We start from the raw sequence: 22,451 nt of genomic DNA, 5'->3' as shown, positions 1-22,451 counted from the left end.
ACTTATGCTGTTGCATTAGAAGCAGGGTAGCGTTATCTATTGCCTATAAGAAGATGTTATTTATCTCTGTCTTATTGAAATGGATTATATTGTGTTAACAGCTAACAGAGTTCAAAAGGAAGAAACCTTAACTGCATCCCTTTATTATTGCATTAATATGCTAGACCATTATTCATTTTCAGATGAATTATTTTTGCTGATCCTCCAAGTGTTCAGGCTCTATTGAATTCAAGTGTGACATACGACTTCAATGATTTTAATTTTCAGTTCTTATTTAAATTTAAGCCAATACATGAGAATCAAATCCAAAAAAATAATGTGGATGGAAGTCAGGTACTCACACACATAACTGCAATCCTAAAACTACCCTACAGGTACCTTCCACCTCTGGAGATGCCAAAAATCAATGAACAGGATGCTATTGTTTGGGGTTTTTACTTTAAAGTTCCCTACTCTGCGGTGGTTCTGCTTCTGGTCTTCTGTATGAGCACCTCAGCTGAGATTATTGCTGAGCAGCTCAATGCCTACTTGAAAGTAAATGCATTTCCACTCAAGTTTCCCAGTGGAAGGACGTTTGTCACGCCATGATTTGGTAGGTATTCTGTAACATGCCACCCGGGCACAACATCAGCTTTTTTATAAAAGCTAGGGCTGCTCCTGGATTTCTTTTAAGGTTGAGAGGAAGTAGCCATGTTCTTTTTCCCACACCTGCACATCTTTCACTAAATTGCTTACACATGGTGTGGGGATGCAGGCTGCAGAGAAGAAATCAACTTTCGTTGGACTAAAAGAAAAGGAAGAAACATGTCCTTGGCTCCCTGGACTGTGTATGTATAGTTTACAGTAACTTTTTTGTGAATGCGTAATGTACAGCAGTGTCAGAGCAGAGATGTCAAATCAGGTCTATTGCTTCCCAGAACATTGTGCTCTATTAAACGCAGTGAAACGGTTTCTGCAGGATATAAAAGACTTCCTTTCTTCAGGATAAGCCTTTTCTCTCCCAAGAAGATTTCATGTCTGTGTCCTCAAAGGAGAAGACTCCTTCATCCAGCCCTGAAGAAGGAATTTAAACCTTAGAGAAGCAAGGGTGAAAAGTAGTCTCTTATTTTTATTTTTTCTTCAATTTCAGTTTCTGGGCAGCTCTGTCCTGGCAAAATATAGTTTAACTCTCTGCCCAAAATTTATTCTGTATCCTACTTTGCATACAACTTACAGAGGGGCCTAGGAGCGTGACTCAGATTCCTAATTGCCGTTGTAGATTAACCCCTACAGCTGGTGGGCGTGTTGAGCTGGGTGCACTGCAGATGCCAGGGTGACTTATGGCATCGGTGTACACCAAGAGAGATAGCTTAGTTCTGAGCCAAAGACTGGGTAGGACTCCTGCCTCAAGATGTCGGGTGTGTCACTCTCAGTCACTCCTTTTTTTGCAGAAAATGGGCACGTTTATCCTCTATTGTTTATATATACGTCCAAGGATGAGCTGAGCCTCGTGCCTCTCCACTGACTACAGGGACAACCTAAATGATTACCTTAGATAAGGTATCTAATATTTAGACAGGTTAAGGGAAGTGGTACATGTCCTGCTCCTTCTTTCTCAGATTTTGTCAGCCCCCTCCGGACACTCAACTGCAGACTCATGAGCTCCCCTCTCCTGAGCACCACTGTATCTCCAGAACAAGGAGAGGAGGAGCAGGGCCTCTCTATCCCCCAACTGTCATTGTCTCTCTCTCCTTCACACACTTAGGCATGTAAACAGTATTCCCAGTTTCCTTTTCTACCACAAACTTAGTGCCTGAAGCCTCCCCCGCTCCCCACTTCCTCTTGCAGAGGCGCTTAGGGTCCCCAGCCAAAGGCAAGAGAGCTGGGCAGCCACGAGCTGGCTGCCCCGCTGCCTCCCAGCACACAGGCAGCAGCTTTTCCTGCAGTCCCAGGGTGATTCCCTAGGCAGCTGAGAGGCAGTGGCTGTTGTCCCTGGTCCCTCTGCTCTGCACAGTGCTGTGCCAAAGCCAAGGGACTGCAGCAAAGCAACCCCTCACTTGTGCTGTGATGCGGGCCAAAAGCATTGCTCTTTGGATTGCACTTAGCCTGTAAATTACTCCTTCATTGTACAGACCCGGTCAAAGAATAGGAAACTACCTGGGGAAGGGACTATACTCCAGCATGTCAAATGGTGTGGCAATGTGGAAAGTTATTTTTTCCTACAAATTTTTCTGAAACTGGGTGTTGATAATTAATTCCATTCCTCCTGCAGCTAACAGGAATGAGGTCCAAAAAGTGGTCTCTCTAATTTCAATTTTTACCTTATGTTACCACCTTTAATTCAAACTGACCCTGAATGAGCATAAAAATGAAGACAATTGATTACTTAATGCTATTCTAGATAAAGCAAAAACAAAATACTATTAACAATGATGTCCTGCTGTAAAAAATAAAGGGAAGCACAAATTGTTGATTTTGTGCCTGAATACTGTAAATAGATGAGAATAGTCACATTCAGAGCTAGTTAACAGTGAACTAACTTATAGGTGCATGTTATTATTGCTTTTATGAAATGTAATTAACAAATTTTTTAATAGTCCTACACTTGTGCCCAGAATTTTAGTATAACAAAAAAAAAAAAAAAGGAAAATGTGTATTTGTTATCCAGAAATAACCAGGTGGTTTTTTTGGAAAGAACTAAAGTAACTACAACTTTTTTCCTTTATTGTTAATCAAGTTTATAGCTTCTGCTTTGAAGATACTAGGAAAAATATTTTTAGCTTCATCCAAAGCTTGCTGAAGTTGACAGAGAGTCTCCCACTGAGTTCAATGGGCTTTGGGTCAAGTGCTTAGTATCCTCAGAAATTATTTATCTGGTCCACTCTGGTCTATTCATGATTTGAGGGAGAAGTGTCCCTCATTTTTCCTGAGACTATTTTAATTAACTAGCAAAAATATCACAAAATATGTTTTGCTTTTTTCCATCTGTAAAATGAAAATGTGATCTAATTGTTAAATACTTTGTGATCCACTGATTTAAATGGGGGGTGGTGGGGTGGTGTGTAGAGAGAGAGATATATATCAGCACTATTTCGCCTTATCTCTGTAGCTTCTTATCCATCAGCAAAAACACTGGTTAGGAGACTTTTAAACACATTTAATAAACAAGTAAATGTTTACGTAATGCAACTCATCCTACCAATTGTGCCACAGAAAAACACATCTATACATATAGCTTATAGCCCTAGTCTGGGCATTGCTGAATTAAAAAATAAAAAGTAGAAGAGCAATTTAATGACTGAGTTTGGAGATTCATCCAAAGTGTCAGGTTTTGTCATTTCAGGACAAGGTTCCCCCAGCTTTTCCTGCTTTCCTTTGATGTTTTTTGATTCAAAACCAGAATCAAGTGTCTGTCAAATGCCTGCAGAGCAGCCTCTTCAATAGTTAGACTGCCAAGCTGGGTGACTTTGTAAACAGCTCGGACCACCACTCAATTATTACTTTAACTGAGTAATTAAACTGAGTACGTAATATTCATGACATTATTTACCAAGTACTTACCAATATCCTAACAATATTTTAAAGGATTTTATTTCCATCATTCATGCTGACAACTTTAAAGTAAAATTTCCACTTTTGGTCCACACTGTAAAAAGCAGATACATTAATTGATCATCTTTTAAAAGGAGTACCTTTCCCTGTCTGTGATGAAAATTCATACGGTAGAGAGCAGAATCCTTAATATATTATTTTTTTACTGTAATGTTACCTTGTGTGTATATATTTATATTTGTGTGTGTGTGTAACTATAAATGTGCATATATATATAAATGTATTTTATACCTACAGGCACATCATGGCTCCTTCACGATTTTTGCTCTGCTCTTCCTACCAAGCTGTTTGCCTCATTAATTTTCAAAGAATCTAAAAGTACTTTTGTGTAATGACTGCTCAGGATTGTACCTAAATGGTTAGGGATTTAGATTCAGTATTCAATGCATTTGCTTAAAGACTAAACACAATATATCCAGTCCCTTGAAACAATGGTCTGTAACAAAGCACAACATTGAACAAATCAGATATAAAAAGCAATACTGAACACACTTGGTGAGATGATTACATCTATTGAACACCTATTTTGTTACATCAGTTCATGTCACACTGCTCTTAAATTTCAGTAGTTTTCCTATTCCAAGGATTTATTTGCTATATTGCAGTCACCAACAGCTATATTGCAGACCAACAAAAAGTCACATATGCAACGTCATATGACACAGGCAAAGATCACATATCTGCCTTAACGTGTAGTAGGACTATATATTGGGATATTTAAAAGTGCCCAGTCAGGTTATTCTTACTAAAGACAAAGGGCATTAAGCATCTAACTCTCTTAAGGTCCTCTCTAAAAATCCTCTAGTTAACCTCCAAGATCTTATTATTATTCAATATGAGAAATGGAAGTAATGTGCTTTAACTACTTTATAGCTCTAAAAGTGAACAGCCAACATGGGAATAATGTGTACTTCTTAATATTTACCAAATGATTAAATGATTAGGATTTGGGGAAATATTCCATGATTGCATGATAAACCCGTACAGTTAAGGAAGACTCAACAGTGCCCCCTGTGCTATTAAGATCACAGTGTTAAGACATGCTTTGTAGTTGACAGTCTGTCACAAAATAATTGTCCATAACAATAATTCTAATCTGTGGAGCTGCCTTCACTGTGTCTGCTCAGACTTACTTACATTTAGAAAATCACCCTTAGAAAGTGATGTGAGCAGCCATAAAGGTGGCCTGGTTAGAAGGTGGCCTGGTTAGAAGGGGAAAATTACTGAACAGAATAAACATCCTCTGAAAAATCCTGACAGAGAAACTGCCTGCCCACCTGGGAGCTGTGAGCCTGGGAACCAGGCCTAGGAACCAGATACATCCTTGAAAAGTGCAGCTGGCCTCCCTGAAGTACAGCTGGGGTACCTAGAAACCTCCTCAGATACCACCAATAAGTGCAAAACCAAGGGACTGTAATGGCAACTTACCATCTGAAAAGTGGAAACAGACTGGGAAAATAAAATGGATCTGAAAGAACAGAAAATGGCATCATCTATTGGCTGAAAAATAGAAATTAACAGTATCTATTGGCTGCTCAGAGTGGCGATGTCCTATGCCCTTTTGCATCTCTGTGATATGAAAAGGACTAAATTTTTATGCAAAGTGGAGCCTTTCTCTCTGGGAACTTCCCATGCTGCACGCACTTTTCCTTTCCTACACAGGTTGAACTCTCCACGTGAATTTTCTACGAGATCTTGGACTCTCACCGAGGACGCCCGGCTGGCTCCAGGCTCTGTGACACAGATCATTTCTGAAGTGAGACTCTGCCTGCTGTCTTACTGGTCCCCCTTTGGGCCCACTTTTGGGGTCAGTTTGGTTTGGCCTCCCACCTCTGGGATGGTTGGGTCCCCCTCTGGGATCGGTTTGTCCTCCCCTCTGGGGTGGTTTGGCCCCTACTGAAATCTGTCTAATTCACTTGATACCGGTACTATATATCCATATGCGTAATCTACGATAAGAATATCTGCTGTTATATTGTTGATAAGTTGCTTCAGTAAGTGTAAATTTGTAGTAATCTGTAATAACATATACATAATTGATTGCTGTTATTATATTAGTTGTTGCTATAAAATTGGTTGTTGCTCTACAGATGATTGCTTCTGTTATTGACTGCTTCCATGCTATTGATTGATACTATATTATTGATTGCTGATAGTAATTTGTAATAAATATACATATATATACTCACTTTATTAGTCATAGATATACTTGCTACTGGTGTTTTTATGGTTTTATACTTGCTAGTGGTAATTTATGTGGCATTTGTGGTGATCTGTAATAAAGTAGAGAAATTTAGAGAATAAAGCCTCCATGTCCTTGTGTATTATGGAATCCTACAAACCCATGGTCACGATCTCTGCACACCTGCAGGCTGAGTAACCCTTTAGGTCGTGACACAGAGCTGGTTGCTTTGTGACATGTAGTGAGCTTACTCTAATTCAGAAATCAATTTATTTACATCTAACACACGTGCCCGTGTCCAGGCTTATTTGTGAAGCGGGCAGAAACAGAGAAAGGAGTTGCAAGTTGTTATAATTTGAGTAATTTTTATTTCTACCTGAAAGTTTATTGCTATTCAAACAAAAATGACAAGAGTTTTGCTGTTAATTTTTTACTTTAAATAAATTTCTGAGGAAGCTTCAGACTTGGACCCCAGAAATTCTGGAGACACAGTAAACTGCTATATATTCATAGCTCTAAGCACATGACTACCTACTTGCACCAAAAATTAATAGTTGAGATGTTTGATTGAGCCTACATGTCCTTTGAGTGACCATTATTTTGGAGCTTTCATCCTCGTTTGATAACACTTAATATTTGATCCCATCATCCTAATTATTCTCAGATTAAGTCTGAGTGTTGTAAGATTAGCTCACAAATCCATATCAAAAGGCCCCAGCAACAATGACCTGAATAAGTTCTAATATGCTTACTTTCTTGGTGCAGCATCTTACTCCGCAAGATAGTTCCATTTTCACTTGGTCTTTGTGTGGAACTGAAATATTACCAATCTTGTTTAAAGGTCCCAGAGGAACCTCGTCTGATAGCAATAAGATAGTATTTTTTTTATTATTGTTAAGAGAATGTTTTACTTTTTCCCATTCATGATAAAAAATAATCTTTTTTTTTTTTTAATAGAAATGTAACAATCATGAGCAACAGAGTATGTCTGGAAATAACACCTTTTGGCTTTTCACAATCTATTTCTATCAAGCTGCAGAATACACTGAAATTACACTGACATCAGTGGGAGATCATTTCGGTGACCTCAGAGGACTTTCCATATCACTGCATTTCAAACCAAATCTTGCTGTGGTATTACTTTAAAGTGAACAAAGGTGGTCCTATTCCTTATACAGCAAGAACTTCAGGATATGCTTAAAGGAGAAAACAAAAACAAGGATGGCTCTATATGGAAAAAGTTATACACTCAATTTTTTTGCCAGGGACTCCAGAGGCATTAAGCTGGGCTGAGCGCTGTGTGCTCTTCACTGCGTTCCTGGCGTACTCTGCAGAACTTCTACCCTCAGTCCTGTTTTAACAACCAGTGAAGCAATTCTTTTCCAGATGGCAGTCATGTAAATACCAAAACCCTGTGCTTTACACCAGCTGAGAATATTACCTGTACACCAAGTCCCACGGATGTCAATGACAAGGCAGAGGATCCTTCATGCTGTTCCTAGGTGGAAGTTTATGCTGTCAAACCTCAGTGCTCACTGTTTTCCAGAATCAGCATGAGATACTCCTGTTAACACTAATAAAAATGTCAAAGTTAAGAGGCAAAAAAAAAATGGTGATAAACTTCATTAATTTCAAAGGACTAAAACCAAGGATGACTCTTCATTATTAGGTTTACTCTCATTGTTTTGGAAAGGATTTAATTTTTGTCCTTGAATAAGACTGATTTTCAGTATTACAAAGCCAAAGTCTGGGCTACCTTTAAAATTTCTGACTGTGAGGCAATCTTGATGCACAGAGTTTGCTGACACAAATGAAAGTTGAGATGGAAATAAATCTCAGGCTGGTAAGACTTTCCCTGACCTATGTCTTGAATGTGTGTTTCCTCCATGAGGTCGAGGATTGTTTATGCTCTTTCAAAGAAAATATTGTGTGGATTGCATTGCTTTTGATTGATAGATGCCAATGAGACGAGTCGGCCAAACTTTTCCTGTATCTGTTGTTTAGCTTTCATGCCAGTATCTGTGCCTATCTGCTCAGTCAAGTGTCACTGACAGTCAGGAACAGAATGCATTAATAAAATTCATGTCTCTCATAAGACAAGCAGACACAAATCTCTCTGCCTGCTCTGTTCTTAAGTCTAAAAAAATTCTGATTATAGATATTTGTGCAGGAAGTAATCAGTATCATATCAAATCATTTCATATCTTCTCCAAGAACTTTATTGTTACAATGCATTAAATTAATACAATATGAAAATAGCAGCTGTCCTGGTTTTGGCTAGGACAGAGTTAATTTTCTTCCTGGTGGCTGGTACAGTGCTGTGTTTTGGATTTAGTAGGAAAATAATGTTGATAACACACTGATGGTTTTGGTTGTTGCTAAGTAGTGTTTATACTAAGTCAAGGATTTTTCAGCTTCTCATGCCCAGCCAGCAAGAAGGCTGGAGGGGCACAAGAAGCTGGGAGGGGACACAGCCAGGACAGCTGACCCAAACTGGCCAAAGAGCTATTCCATACCATATGACATCATGCCCAGTATATAAACTGGGGGAGCTGGCTGGGAGGGGGGATCACGGCTCGGGAACTAACTGGGCATCGGTCAACGAGTGGTGAGCAATTGCATTGTGCACCACTTGCTTTGTATAGTTTAATTCTTTTAGTATTACTATTGTCATATTATTATTATCATTATCATTGTTTTTCATTCCTTTCTGTCCTATTAAACTGTCTTTATCTCAACTCACAAGGTTTTTTTTTCCTGATTCTCTCCCCCATCCCAGGGGTGGGGGGGCAGTGAGCGAGCGGCTGTGTGGTGCTTAGCTGCCGGCTGGGGTTAAACCACGACAGCAGCGAAAGGAGATTAATTTGAATGCAAACACATGTATAGAACCTGTATTGTTTTAGTTGGGTATAATTGTAAAAGAATGTTACTGCAGATAGGAAATGCTATAAATACATAAAGAACTCCTTTGGACCAGGAAACTTTGCAAGAACTCTTAAGTGTCTTTTAAACAGCATTGTCCTTTCACTATAAAAAACAGGCAAGGTGGCTGCAGGTTATAAATTAGAGCTGATTCCTTACAAAATGTAAACCTACTTGATTGCTAGATATGTCAATAAATTGAAAACCTCTAGGATCTGTAACAACACAGAAATTAAATTAAAGTCATAGAGCAGCAGAAGTTTTAGCCAAGAGCAAAGATATAATAAAAGGAGAAAAGTAGGAAAAAGAAAAGCAGGTGAATCACAGATAGAAAGCAAACATATAACCTGTTATATGTATTGCTTTACCTGGAAGAAGCTACAAGTCAAAGACATGGAAGATATTCAAGATCTACTCCAAGCCTCATCAGGTTGGTAGAGTTTGCATTCACTGAGATAGAGTTGTTTCTCTCCCAGGTTACTCACCAGTGGTCTTCTAGGAGTCAAAACCTATCAGCCATTCACCACCAGAATGGGGTACAGTCTACCATCACTGAGACCCACGGATGCTCACAGGGTTGCAGGGGAGGGCCCTTTTTCCTGGATATGACTTCTGTAAGTTAGTCAGTATTTAAGAATATGGAGACTCTTTTGCTGCTAAGAAAAGCTGTGTATCTGCTTAACTAACTCACCTCCTTGCAGCCTCTTTCTGGATGAATGCCCCCTGTGTTCAACCTCAGTGTACATCATCCATGGCCCATGGCTGACTCTGCTGCCTGCTAGTCAAGCTTCAGGGGTCCAACCATCCCATACACTGTTTATGTCCCCTGTACAGGGGTGGGATAAGCACTGCTGCTCTGCTGGCTTCTGTCCTGCTCTCTGAAAAGGCTGGTTTACTCAACAGCCTAGTAGCTTTTATCATCTGACTGTTTGTAAGCTGGATTCTATGAGAAAGTGGAGAGGAGATATTTTAGTAACTTACTCAATGGTAAGGGCTGGCATTGAGAGCTTTTACGAGCCATTCACGGAGGTACTCCAGCATCAGAAGGAATACATATCCATGAAAAATGCGTGTGGATTCAAGAGCTCATAAACAGTTCTAAAATAATTAATCAGTGTCTTTTGTATTGCTTGAATTATAGAGCTATACAGAGTTACTTTGGGCCAATTATACTTCATGTTACGACAGTTTAATTGAGTAATTCAGATGATTAGAACTGGAAAGGAAATGACATAATCATGGCCTCACTAGCAATAAACAACAAAAATATAGTTTACTCTAAACAGTCTTAATTGTAGGAAGTATTTCTTTGGATATCAAGAAGATATCTAAAAGTATCTACCGTCAAAAACATTTTGCCTTTCTGCTAATAAGTGTTCTTGGGGAAGTTGAGTATTAAATTATCATAGGATTGAAGAACTGCACTTAAAATCAGATTTCACTCAGGATTTTGTTTGCCTAAATTTAAACTATAGGTCAGAAATTCATATGTGCCCCAAACCCAAAGCTCATCAATTTGACCCAGCCAGAAACATCCCATTTGCTAGCCTTTTGGGCCTTCTGGGACCGCTCATTAAAAAAAACCCCACATTTTCATTCTTCCTTTTCACAGTCCTACACCCTAACCAAATTTTTCCCACCCCCAAGAGACCCTGGCCTACTTCTGAGCCAAACAATGAAATTTCACTGAGAGCTCATTTCTTGACTGGCATCTGCAAAGGCTCACAGGGTAGACAAAAAGGCTGACCGAGATAAAAGTCTACATTCGGGTTTGATCCAGGGGAGATGGATGAGGACTTGGTTCAGGGTTAGTGTTACTCTTCAGTGATGCCTGTGTTAATGCCCTGAGGTAGCAGAGTCTGCAGTCTTGGTTTCTTATTGTACTCTGCAAATACAAGGGCAGTTCACATAGGTGATGAGCATATTATGGCAAGAATGATACTATGGCTGGGGCCAGGAACAGAGTCTGGGACAAGCTCTGCTCACAACTGTCAGGCATGCAGAGGTAAGATATAGGCTGGCATTGCATGGCAGGACTGCCTTATGGTCATTAGAAAAAAATCATCCAGTAAGGAAGATCTTTGAACTAGGGTGTGCGACAGCAGAGGCTTTGGACTTCACTGTTTTTCTGTATCCTCCAAGCCCTACATTGCTGAAATGAGGTTTGGTGCTTGCAGAGGTTTATATGCCTTCCACAGCTCTTGTGCGCTTTCAAAACAGAAAATATGAAATAAGGATATTATATAGTATTGAAATGACTAACTTCCATGTTTTTGTGCAGGACCTTTAGTCATAGCAATTACTGTTTATTCAAAATAATGAGACTTCTTCCAAAAGTCATTTACACCTACTCTTTGTGAAGATGAGAGTACATGGGAAAAAAAGCACTATGAAGGTTTTTTCTGTCTAGTCTAGTATCTTTTTAACAATGTTGTAAAAAAAATCAAAACTAGAAATATTTAGGAAAGAAGTTTTTTGTATAATGAGATACTTCGGAGTTTTATTAGCATTTCTCAAAATAATGGAGGAAAAAAAGTTACTTTTTTCTCCTCTGCTGAACCTTAAAAGTACAGAGGAAATACTTGATTTGAATTCATCTACAATTATCATTCTTGTGAGTATATCTTGGCAAATATATCTTCCTCCTTTCCCTCTCTTACCGTCCATTTCAAAAGAGAAGCATATGATTTCATTTATAGCCAAACAGTATCTATCTTTTCAAAAATTTTAGACAAAGTAAGGAGGTGAAACAGAAAGTGTCTTTCACAAATCCCATCAGGAAATGGTAAAGCTGCTCCTTTTCACACAAAGTTTTGAGACTCAAATTCAAATCTCTTCTTTTCCTTGAGAAGACTAAATCCATATATTTCAATTTTCTAAAGAATACCCAGTCCATGAGATTTAAGTTAATCTGACCTGTCCCATTCTGACTTTCGGCAAAATCATATAGTCACAAAGTCACAGGGGTGCTGGTTGGAAGGCACCTCTGGTGGTCACCCAGACCAGCATCCTGCCCAAAGCAGGAGTGCTGCCGGCACCAGATCAGCTCTGTCATGGCTTTGTCTAGCTCAGTCTTGAGCACCCCGAAGGGCAGAGATTTCACCACCGCTCTGGGAAACCTGTCCCAGTGCCACACCACCCTCCCAGTGACACAGCTTCTCCTAACATCCAGCTAGAAACTAGTCAAGCTTGTGGCTGCTACTTGTTTTACCATCTACCATCTTTGGCTCCATCCCCTTTGAAAAGATGTACGGAGTTCTTAAACTGTCCCTCTTAGCCTCTGTCACCAGACTGAGGAACCCCAGCTCCCTCAGCCTCACACAACCTCCCTCAGTGCCCAAGGCTCCAGTCTACCTCCATCCACAGTCCTTCTGGGACTGGGTGCCTAAAACTGGATGCACTAAACGAGGTACAGCTTCACTAGTACTGAAAAGAAGGAGATAATTTCTTTTAGGTCCACTGGCTGTGATTCTTGTAAGGTCAGTCAGTATGCAGCTTTTGTTACCTATTCTTTTGGCTCATACTCAACCTGGTCCACGTTGCCAGGTATTGCCATGGTGAGAGACTGAGCAAGAGCAAGTCTCTGAACTGGTGGCTTAGGCAGGGGCTACAGTATCCACTCCTGTAAATGTTTGTCAGTTATTCTATGATTCTATGATTCTATGAAATGAATCAATGGCTCCCACCTAAATCTTCGTGAATATGTTGCCATATTTATTGCAAGTAAAATTGTTGTAGACAGTTTCTCTGGAGAGATTAAAAGCTGCCAAAGATATCAATTTTGTATTTTATATTTCAAATGAATTTAATGAAATCTGATATCCGTAGAACTAAAGAATGGAGAAGACTTGTTAGACTGTCATACGTACTGGAAATCTATAAGAAACTTCTATGCTGACAATCAAGAGGACTCCCATAAGGACATCAAAGGAAATTAGCTTAAAGATCTAATCTGCTTTGTAAGATAGTAAAAGACCTTGTTACAAGAAAGAAAAAAAGTTTGAAAGCCAGGGAGAATCCAAATCAATAGGGAAAAAAAAATTGCTAAGCGTAGTAAGAACTGTAAAGCTGAAGTTCACTTTTATGTTTTATTAAACTGGTTCATGCTGAAGTCACTCACTTGTACATTGTGTGAACTACACATCGAATTTGAAATAATAGACCCATTAATCATAGATGAAAAGTTAGAGGCAGGTTTAAAATACCTACCAAATGTGATGATGAACTCAGGATTTCCTATAACAGGCTTATACTTTTCTAAGACAATTCTCAAATGTGGTGAAGATCAAATACAACAGGTTCAGGATGGATTCATGATAGAAAACAATATTTAAAGCCTCATATTTTCTTCTTATGGTGTATAACCTGCTCTTTTTTAAACTTTGACCTTTAATAGTTGTCGCAAGTTTTAGAGCTATGACTGGTTCTTGCTAAGAAATGCATCTAAATAAGACATGGTGTCTAAAACTAGAAACAAAAAGGAAGTGTTTTTCAGTGGAGTGATGAACTATCAGGACGAGCTACATGGTGGATTTTCTTTTAACTTCCATCAAACTCTCTTCAGCTTCTACTTCAACCAAAAGGTATTTATTCAGAATTAGAAAATACTTCCTAAAACGTGACCAAAATTATAGACAAAGCCTGACAGTCATAATGGTCATTCCCAAACTTGTGTTCTGTGAATGTCTAAACCTGGAGCAATGATATGCCATTATTTTAACCATATCATAGAGGTATTGATCCAATACCTAGCTCCTCTGTACTGACAAGGATTAAGAAGAGCTCTATATACTTAGAATTAGATTTGTAAGTATATATACATGTAGAGCATTTGAGATGTCAGCAGGCCTCAGTCTATCTCTACCAGCAGCTGGCTATTAAATAGAATTTTTAGGACTCAGTAGTTAAAGATAATTATGTATCTCAGTCTTCTGAGCAACTAGCTGAAAGGAAATGAAATAAGAGAGAATAAAAGCAAATGCCATGAAAATGCCATGTGGTATACATTAAAAAAAATATGGATCATTGCAATACATTTATTTTTCTTCACTGTCTCCATCAAATTCAATGATTTTGCAATTTCTGTCTCCCAAACTCATCCCTTCTATGTCACCGTTTTCAGACTGTTATCCTGCCTCCATACTTCTGTCCAGGGGAAGATCTCAAAACTAACATTTCTTTCACATAAATATCATTCCTATTTCAGTAGTGACATCAGAATGAAGATGAGGAAAAAGTGAGGGAGTGTCACCTTTGTGTGCAAAGCCAACTTCTTTAAGAACCACGGTATTTGGAGGGAGCTTATTCCTTCTTCATGTTGCTTGCCATGGTGACAAGCGGCATGTTCCTGCAGTAGTCGAGAACAAATGCCTCCGGAGTCCCTGTCTTGCTAAAAGCTAGTTGTCTAATATGCAAGTGGTCCTTGTGGCACTCTTTACTTAAGAGCAGTGGCAATTCTTACCTTTATGAAGACATCCTTCTTTAACTATTCTATACATTAAATAAATGCATATGTTGGCAGTGCTTTGTGCTGGAGATTGGAGGCAGAAGCATATGTTATGTAAAGGAACTCCTCTTGGACACTGATTTAAAATGTATATGTAATACTTCCTTCATCCATTCTTATTTTACTTTCTGGAACTGACTTAACATAACCCAAATCTTCAGAAGTCTCTGCAGAAAAAATGTGCTACAAATAACCAAGAAAGACATAAAAGAGAAAAAAATATCTCCTAGGGACTTAGCTGTGCAAGTGTAAGCGCTGCTGTCCTGGAGTAGCTCAAAGAATAGTTTGCAGCTCAGTAATAAAAATGATACAAACAGGATGAAAAAGAGAAACAGTGCACCATATGAAATAATTTTAAAATCAAACAACTAGCGTTTAATCCTTTCTTCTCTCTCTTTTTCAATGTTGTTTAGCAGAACAACTACAAATCAGTAATACATACATTTTTTTCCAGGAGCATAGCACAGGACTGCACACCACTGAGAGGACTTAGCCTTAGATGAAAAAATAGAGAACCTGAACGTCCACAATGAACAAAAAACCTCTGATTTTGCTCAGATAAAACTTCTCTACTGGTTTGGAGTAACTGAAATGTAAATTATCTGCACAGAGTAGCAGTCGCCTCTCTCATTCTGAAGGAAAACTTACTTTAGATTATACTTCCATTTTCCTTTGATAGAGTGTCATCATTTTCTTTCATTTCACTGTAACTCCTCCACACTTGCTTCTGTCTAGTTTAATCTTTCTTCCTATTTCAAACCTGCTCCAGCTCTTTTGTTTTTCTTTTTTTTTTCATCTCTATGTTGCTCCCAGAGATGAAGTAGTACAAGACATTTCTGACTTTCCTTTATACTGTTTTGCTTACTTTTCCCTTTGAAACATGGTTAAGCCTTGATCTGAGTTCTTGGTTTCTCTCTGTATCAACAACATGTTAACTTGTGCTGATGTTTTAGTTCTCTATTTTCTCCTTTGAGTATCATACTTACGATGTGTTTGTCTGGCTTGCTGTGCTTTTTCAAAAATTGCTGTCTATTTTGTATATGTATTATAGCAGTATCACAAGAATGGTGATGTGCATAGTATACATTGCTATGCACTATTACATTGATGTTTGTATTTTATTAGAAAATATTTGGGATATAGATACTGAAAATAACAATTATAAGCCTGAAGAAAATGGTCAATGTGAAAAGCATCTGTACTGCTTTGGAGAAAAAAAAGTAGATTTATTTAATTCACTGGGCTCATTTCAATAATAGAGAAAATGACCACTTACATAGAATACGGGTGGAGTCTACTTGTTTATCCCACTGGATACTCAAATAACACATCATTATGGGAAGTTCCTTCCAAATGAATTTGCAGATGGTCCCATCAGACCAACTAAAGCCAAACACAGTGCAGCAGACCCAATACTGTGTCAACAAAAGCAGACATACCTGCATCTCTAAGGTGGTTGGAGGGAAAACAGGTGAAACTTACTTATCTACCACAAATTATGAAAATCTTTCTTGCTGATTGTTTCTATCTGTATAATTAAAGCATATAAATATCCTACAAGAACTGCAAGTGGGCAAACCTTCCACATTACTCAGTGTCAACTGATTTTCTTCTTCTATTCTATAAACATATTTGGATTTTGAGTCTGACCTATACTGGCCTGTTTAGTGTGATCTGCAGTCAGCAAAGACAGCTATTTACTTCCAAACCCTAAAATTCAGGGGTGTATTTCCAGTGTAATGAGGACAATATTGAGGATGGAGTACTGTGTTCAATTTTAGTCACCCACACCAAAACATGACCTCATACTGTAACAGCTACACAGAGCAGCTACCAGGAAAATTCAAGAAATGGACAGCCTTTTGTATAGAAGGAGATTGAAAAAATCTGTACTCTGCAGGCTAGTAAAAATAAGGCCACTGGGAGTATTATTACTCTCTACAAATATAGCTGATGGGGTAGCTAAACACCAGGAAAAAAGGAAGGGCTGCGTAAGCTGAAAAACAGTGCTGACTTGAGAACCCACAAGTGTAACTGTGTATGAATAAATTTAGGCTGTAAGTATGTGTCACATCCTCGAGCATTTTCCAGCTTCTAGTTTAGCTGGCTGAGCCCAAGGACGGCTCCTGCGCTGACAAGAGCTGCTCTAAAGAAAGCTGTGAACAAGATCTGATCCTTCTTCCCTCAGGAGCTGCTTGCAAGCTGAGGCTCTTGTGCTGGCCCTTGCCAGAGCTACACGGCAGTGGTGCTGTGGCTGTGAGCCATCCTGTGCCTCACCAGTCCGCAAATATCCCTGCAGATCCGCCCAGCTGGAGTTGCCAGGGGAGGCAAGGAAACATTTTCACTTTGAAGGTTATGTTGAACAGTTGGCAGCAGGAGGAGTGCCAGTGGCCTGGCAAGTTCTGTCCGGCCACTTGTCCCTGTGACAGCTAACAGTGTGATGGAAAATACCGTTATCGATGGCTGCTGACACATATTCCCAAGAAACCCACAGGGACCCACAGAGAACAGCTGGTCTCAGAAGGGAGTCCTTTCGACAGGTAAGCAATGGCTTGGTGTGCCTGTTTAACTTTTTCTGCAAGCAACAGAATAATTCACAAATTTCCTATACTCATTTTTTATGACTGCCTGTGCCTTCTACAAAAGATGAATGATTAACACTGCAAGAATACAGTCTCCATTTATCACCTATTACCTGACTCCATTTAATCAAGCAGTCCCAGCTCTTCTAGAGAACGAACCTCAGGCATAGGATAGCAAAGACTGAACATCCGCTGTCCTCCTGCTCCCAAACTTATCTACAATTTTTCTTCTTTCTGTACATCCTTGTAACAAGCTTCTAAGAGGTTGGAGAAATAGGTATTTAGCTGTCTGTACCTAGTCTTCAGCAGTGGCAATGGTATATAGATCGTTTGTATACCTGAACTATAGACAAACATTTGCATTTTGTGCTGAGAAGAGCATGCTGTTTCCACTAGAGGTGAATATGGTCAATTCTAAGATCACATATGCTAGCCCAAAGCCTTCTGCTTTCACCCTGGGTTTTGCAGTTTAAGAAGAAGATAGTTTCATCCTGATTATATGTTCGTATGTTCTTTTCATCACATCCTAATGATTTTTCCTAATCTCATTCTGTGGCAGCTGTCAATATTGTCTTGAGTCAAGTCATAATGTGACATGTGAAGATGACAGACAACAGGACTGGCTGCAGGTTTGCAACTGTGAGAGGTGGCAACAAGTATCTGGGGAACTAAGGGGGAACTAAGAACTTGAAGGCCCCTGTTTTCAACCCTGTTTTTCAATGTATAAAACCACTAAGGCAGGGATGTACTACTTCAGTTTCACTACCGTATTTGGGGCGAAACACTATCTTTTGATAGCTGAGCCTGATCCTTTCATGTCCTTGCACTGTGTGTATAATTCATGCCTGTCCTAGCAACCCTTTCAACATTTTTCTTAATCCATGCCATCAGCAGGGGATCTTTGTTGCCCCATAACTCTCCACAGACTGGATCGTGGGGAAAAAAAGAGGAGCACAGCTCTGTCAGGAAGGGTGCTACATGAATTTTACACACAACCACAGAATCAGAGGAAAAGGATGCTGAGGCATGGGGGGTGGAGAATTCAGATGTGACAGCATTTTACACCAATTTTGTGGAAAGTGCAAATAATTATACCACCATAATGGAAAAACACAAGGAAATTTGATTCAGGGAAGTGGCCCTCAAACATTTGTTTTCCTGCTCCCTAGATCTAAATTAAATATAGGCTATACTTACACCTAATATTAGAACGGGGGATTAAAATCACACCCTGACAATAACCAGAGATTATATAAAATGCTCATTGATGGTGTTTTGTATCAAAACACACTGATGTGCTAAGTGGTTTCTGATGGTCCAATTCAGATTTCAGAAGTTTTCATTAATCAGAAAGTGTGAAGCATGTAATAGAGCTTTGTTCTAGCAGTCATCAATTTATTATTTTTATGGCTGTGTAATCTTTACTGTGACTGTTGCCTATCCCATACATCTTACTCTGTAGGATAACATTTTGAACTGTGCATAGCCCTTCCTCCGATATGAATTTAATTTCTCCAAACAGCATGAGAACTCCTTTCTTTTTTTCTATTTCAGCTCCTCAAAGCAGTGAAGAGGAAGAAGATTGGTCTCAGAATTAAACAGTTACAATATCTGCTTTTGAAAAATAAAACAGCAGTGAAAAGCCACTTGTAAACAAAATCTTTTTGGAAAGAAGAAAAGTTACAAAGGTTTTTCATCCACATTTACCTTTGTTCAGAGTGAAAAAAATAGATTTTTAGATTGTTTAAAATAAGTTTTGATTTCTTTTTCTTCACATACAAATAACAATGCAAGGAAAGTAAAATACAGCAAAATGAACTCTGAAGTGTAAGGAGGAAGATGAGCATAAGGACATAACAACACTTTCAATTGCAGTAGTAAAGCAACATTAACACTGAGGAAAAAAGTGGTTACCTTAGCAATCTGGATTAATTCCCAGATTTTCCAGAATTCTCACATATTGTTAGTAAATCACTTGTTTGTAAGTCAAACTTAATCTTCGTCTGTGCTTATATGTCCGAAAACTAGGTTTAGCCATGCATCACCTTGCCTAGTCCCCATGCCAGCAAGTGTCCTAATAACATACATGGCAGTCCAGCCAAGTAAGTGTCTCCACCTGCAGCCCCATTGGAAGCAGTGCAGACCAACGCAATATTCAGCATGGATGCGAGTGTCATCATCAACCCAAGAGCAAGGAATAGCTCTGAACAGGAGTGAAAAATTTCCTTGTCACACTGACTAGCTGGTAAGTAAAAGAATTACAGCTGATGAGTGCTTTTTGTCTGAAGAGTAGAGCTATTTTTAACTGATATTTTCTTCTTCTTGAGCCTGATATACATCCCAGAGCTAAGTCAAAATTTAACAGAAAATAACAGTGCCTACTTCTGAGAACGAAAGAATAAAACCATTATGAAATCCTCTTTCTTTCGTGTCAAATATCGGCAATGTCATCAACTTACTAAGTTTTCAACAGATCTGAATGCACCTGGGGAAGAACAAACCCAGGCACCGGTATATGCTGGTGGCCACCCAGATGCAAAGCAGCTTGGCAGGAAAGAACCTGCAGATCCTGGTGGACACCAAGTTGAACATGAGCCAGCAATGTGCCCCTGCAGAAAAGAAGACAAATGGTATCCTGGGCTGCATTAGGCAAAGTATTGCCAGCAGGTTGAGGGAGGAGATCCTTGCCCTCAGCACTGGTGAGGCCACACTTGGAGTTATGTGTCCAGGTCTGGGCTCCACAGTACAAGAGAGACATGGAGCTACTGGACGAAGTCCAATGAAGGGCCACAAAGACAATTAAGGGACTAGAGAATCTCTCCTACGAGGAAAGGCTGAGAGAGCTGGGACTGTTCAGCCTGGAGAAGAGAAGGCTCAGGGGAGATCTTATTAATGCATATAAATACCTGAAGGAAGGGTGGACAGAGTGGAGCCAGGGTCTTTTCAGTGGTGCCCAGTGACAGGACCAGAGGCAATGGGCACAAACTGAAAGACAGGAGGTTCCCTCTGAACATCAGGAAATACTTTCTGGCTGTGAGGGTGGCTGAGCACTGGCACAGGTTTCCCAAGGAGGTTGTGGAGTCTCCATCCTTGGAGGTATTAAAAAACCATCGAGACACGGTCCTGGGCAATGGGCTGTAGGTGGCCCTGCTTGAGCAGGAAGGTTGGACCAGATGACTTCCAAAGGTCCCTTCCAACCTCAACCCTTCTGTGGTTCTGTGATTCTATGAATGCCGTTTTACCTTATTCAGCTCCTTCCATGACACAAAAATTACACTGTCTTCTAGCTTTTCAAGGAATGTTCCATGAACTATAGATCCATCTGTTCATAGATCCAGTGAGCAGAAAAGCACACCACAGAGCCTGGATGTTTGCATTATTTCATGCACCAGGTTGAACTTCTGGATGGCAAACAATTCGCTAGGTGCACTGAAACAGTGTATCATCCTTTAATCATCACATGTAATCTGACATGATTTTCATAGTAATTTAATTCTTTCTGTAGAGCTGAGCAGAAATCTGATTTTCCATCTTGTTATAATTTTCAAGATTTTCGTTATTTGCCCATCTCCTCTTTTGTACTTCTCACATCTTTAGCACAAGATAAAAAGAAAAATCTCATATTTTCATGAAGTGAGAATATGTAAAGGAAACAACGTTACAATGATTCAAAACACCTTGTTTCAATCATTGAGTGTTTCACTTTGATAGTGAATCTTTAAAGACTTTCATGTTTTAAAACTCCTTCCACAGTAGGACTGGAGAAAGTTAGATTTTTAAAATTGTCAAAGCAGAATGTTTACGTAAGTTCTTTTACAATAGATGTTTGGGGTTTTTTTCAAGATAAGAAATTTGACATGACACAGTCTTCCTGAGAGAAAGTTATTCCAACCAAAATAGAAAAAATAATGTAATTCACTTTATACACTGTGGAATTCAATAGTTCTAGCTCTGAGCTTAAGTGGCAGGTACTTCTGCCTGATATTCATCTGGAGTTTGATTTTAGTAAATTGAGACAACTTGAAAAACAATGGTAATCTTAGGAATGTGCCTACACTCTCCTTTCTTAAATGAACAGGTAAATCTGCTTGATCTAATGCTCATTGTGGCTCAACCAAAATGCAAAGTTTACCAAAAGATAAAGTGACTAAGTAAGTGACTTTTCAGCTGACATCAGTGGGAGTAGCTTATCTTGTAACAACTCCCTGAAAGGAAGGTAGAGAATGCGTCTAGTTTTTATTTATAACATGAACAAAAACTGTGGGGTTTTTGTTGTTGCTCTCAGGAACTGTACTTTGCAGCTCTGCCTTGCTTAAAAAACAACATTTCAGCTGTACCTCTTCTTCCTTGTCATTCACTCTTTCACTACAGAGTCTTGTAAATGTCATAAGCTCTTCTGAAACTGAGGTAGCAGCGTTGAGTTCAAAGGAGGAACTTCATGTTTTGATGCCTGTTTGAATCTTATCTAAGCTATCCAGGTTTCTCAGCTCTCAAATTTGCTATGGAGAGCTCAGAGGAATGCTCTTTTCTTCTCTGTGTCAAACTGCTCTTTCTCATTTGACAAACATTCATGGTTATGTAAGTTTCCAGTATTTTGAAACTGAGAAATATTGCATTAGATTTGGATGTTTCTGCTTGTGAGCAGAGCTCATTAAATTTCAAAAAGGAAAGAAAAATATTTTTTTCCGGTATTTTTCAATTACAGAAGCTGGACCAAAAAGTGCATAAATGTACCTCTTCTTTAATTAAATATTTTCATGTGTTGCTTTTATTTTTCTCCATGTTCATGTAAATTAATAATTTTTTTCTGGACATCTCTTGGCGTATGCTTGTCTTCACACAGCACTACTAAAGGAGAACTTCCTCTGCACGTGTGGGCAATGTCTTTTTGTCTGAACTCAACAGACTAATTTACATTGTAAAACTCCATACCCTTGTCCCAAAGACATAAGCGTGTAACTTCCACAGCACACCCATGACTTGCCAAAAAGGCAGATACTGGGAGCTATTCTAAAAAACAAGTTTCATTCTACCTCTGTTTCAGAAACTCATATGCTCCAGAGAAGAATTATTATTTCGACCCTTAAGAGAGTTTATAAATGACCTGTGTAATCTAAGATGTGCTGGTTCTCAAGCTTTTCTACATGTAGTTCACATTTCGGGTTTTTCCCTGCTTTTGCATACATACTATGCACTACAGATGATGAAGAACTGGATTAACGACAGTCTGTTATGAGGGCAGAGGGTGTCAGTCAAGCAAAGGAAAAAGAGGTATTGGATGTCAATATGCCTCACCTGATTATCAAGTAAAGCTCTTAATTCTTCTCAAAGCTCAAGAACTATGCTGAATTAAGGGTAAGGTCATCCAACTCAGACCGCTTGTGTGTTTATTTGCCTTTCAGGTGCAAATAGCAAGTTGCAAAAGCCACACTTCACACAGGACATTTCCTTGCCGTCTCTGTGGGTGCCGTTGGGAATGAGTTCTGTTGTTAGTGAGGGTGCTTTCCTGCAAGCTGCTGAAAACTGTGCCTGATTCAGCAGCACAGTTGGGCATTCTCTTGAAATAAGCATTAAACAAACACAAGCCCAGCAAACAGATGCAATTCTATATTCAAAGATGTCAAAGGTGACAGAGCTCACCTGTAAACCCGTTGAAGCTTGAACATAT

Source organism: Gymnogyps californianus, chromosome 1 (assembly GCF_018139145.2).
Source record: "Gymnogyps californianus isolate 813 chromosome 1, ASM1813914v2, whole genome shotgun sequence".
Classification (NCBI taxonomy): domain Eukaryota; kingdom Metazoa; phylum Chordata; class Aves; order Accipitriformes; family Cathartidae; genus Gymnogyps; species Gymnogyps californianus.
The sequence above is the reverse complement of the archived record's forward strand: the minus strand, read 5'-3'. Positions refer to the sequence as shown.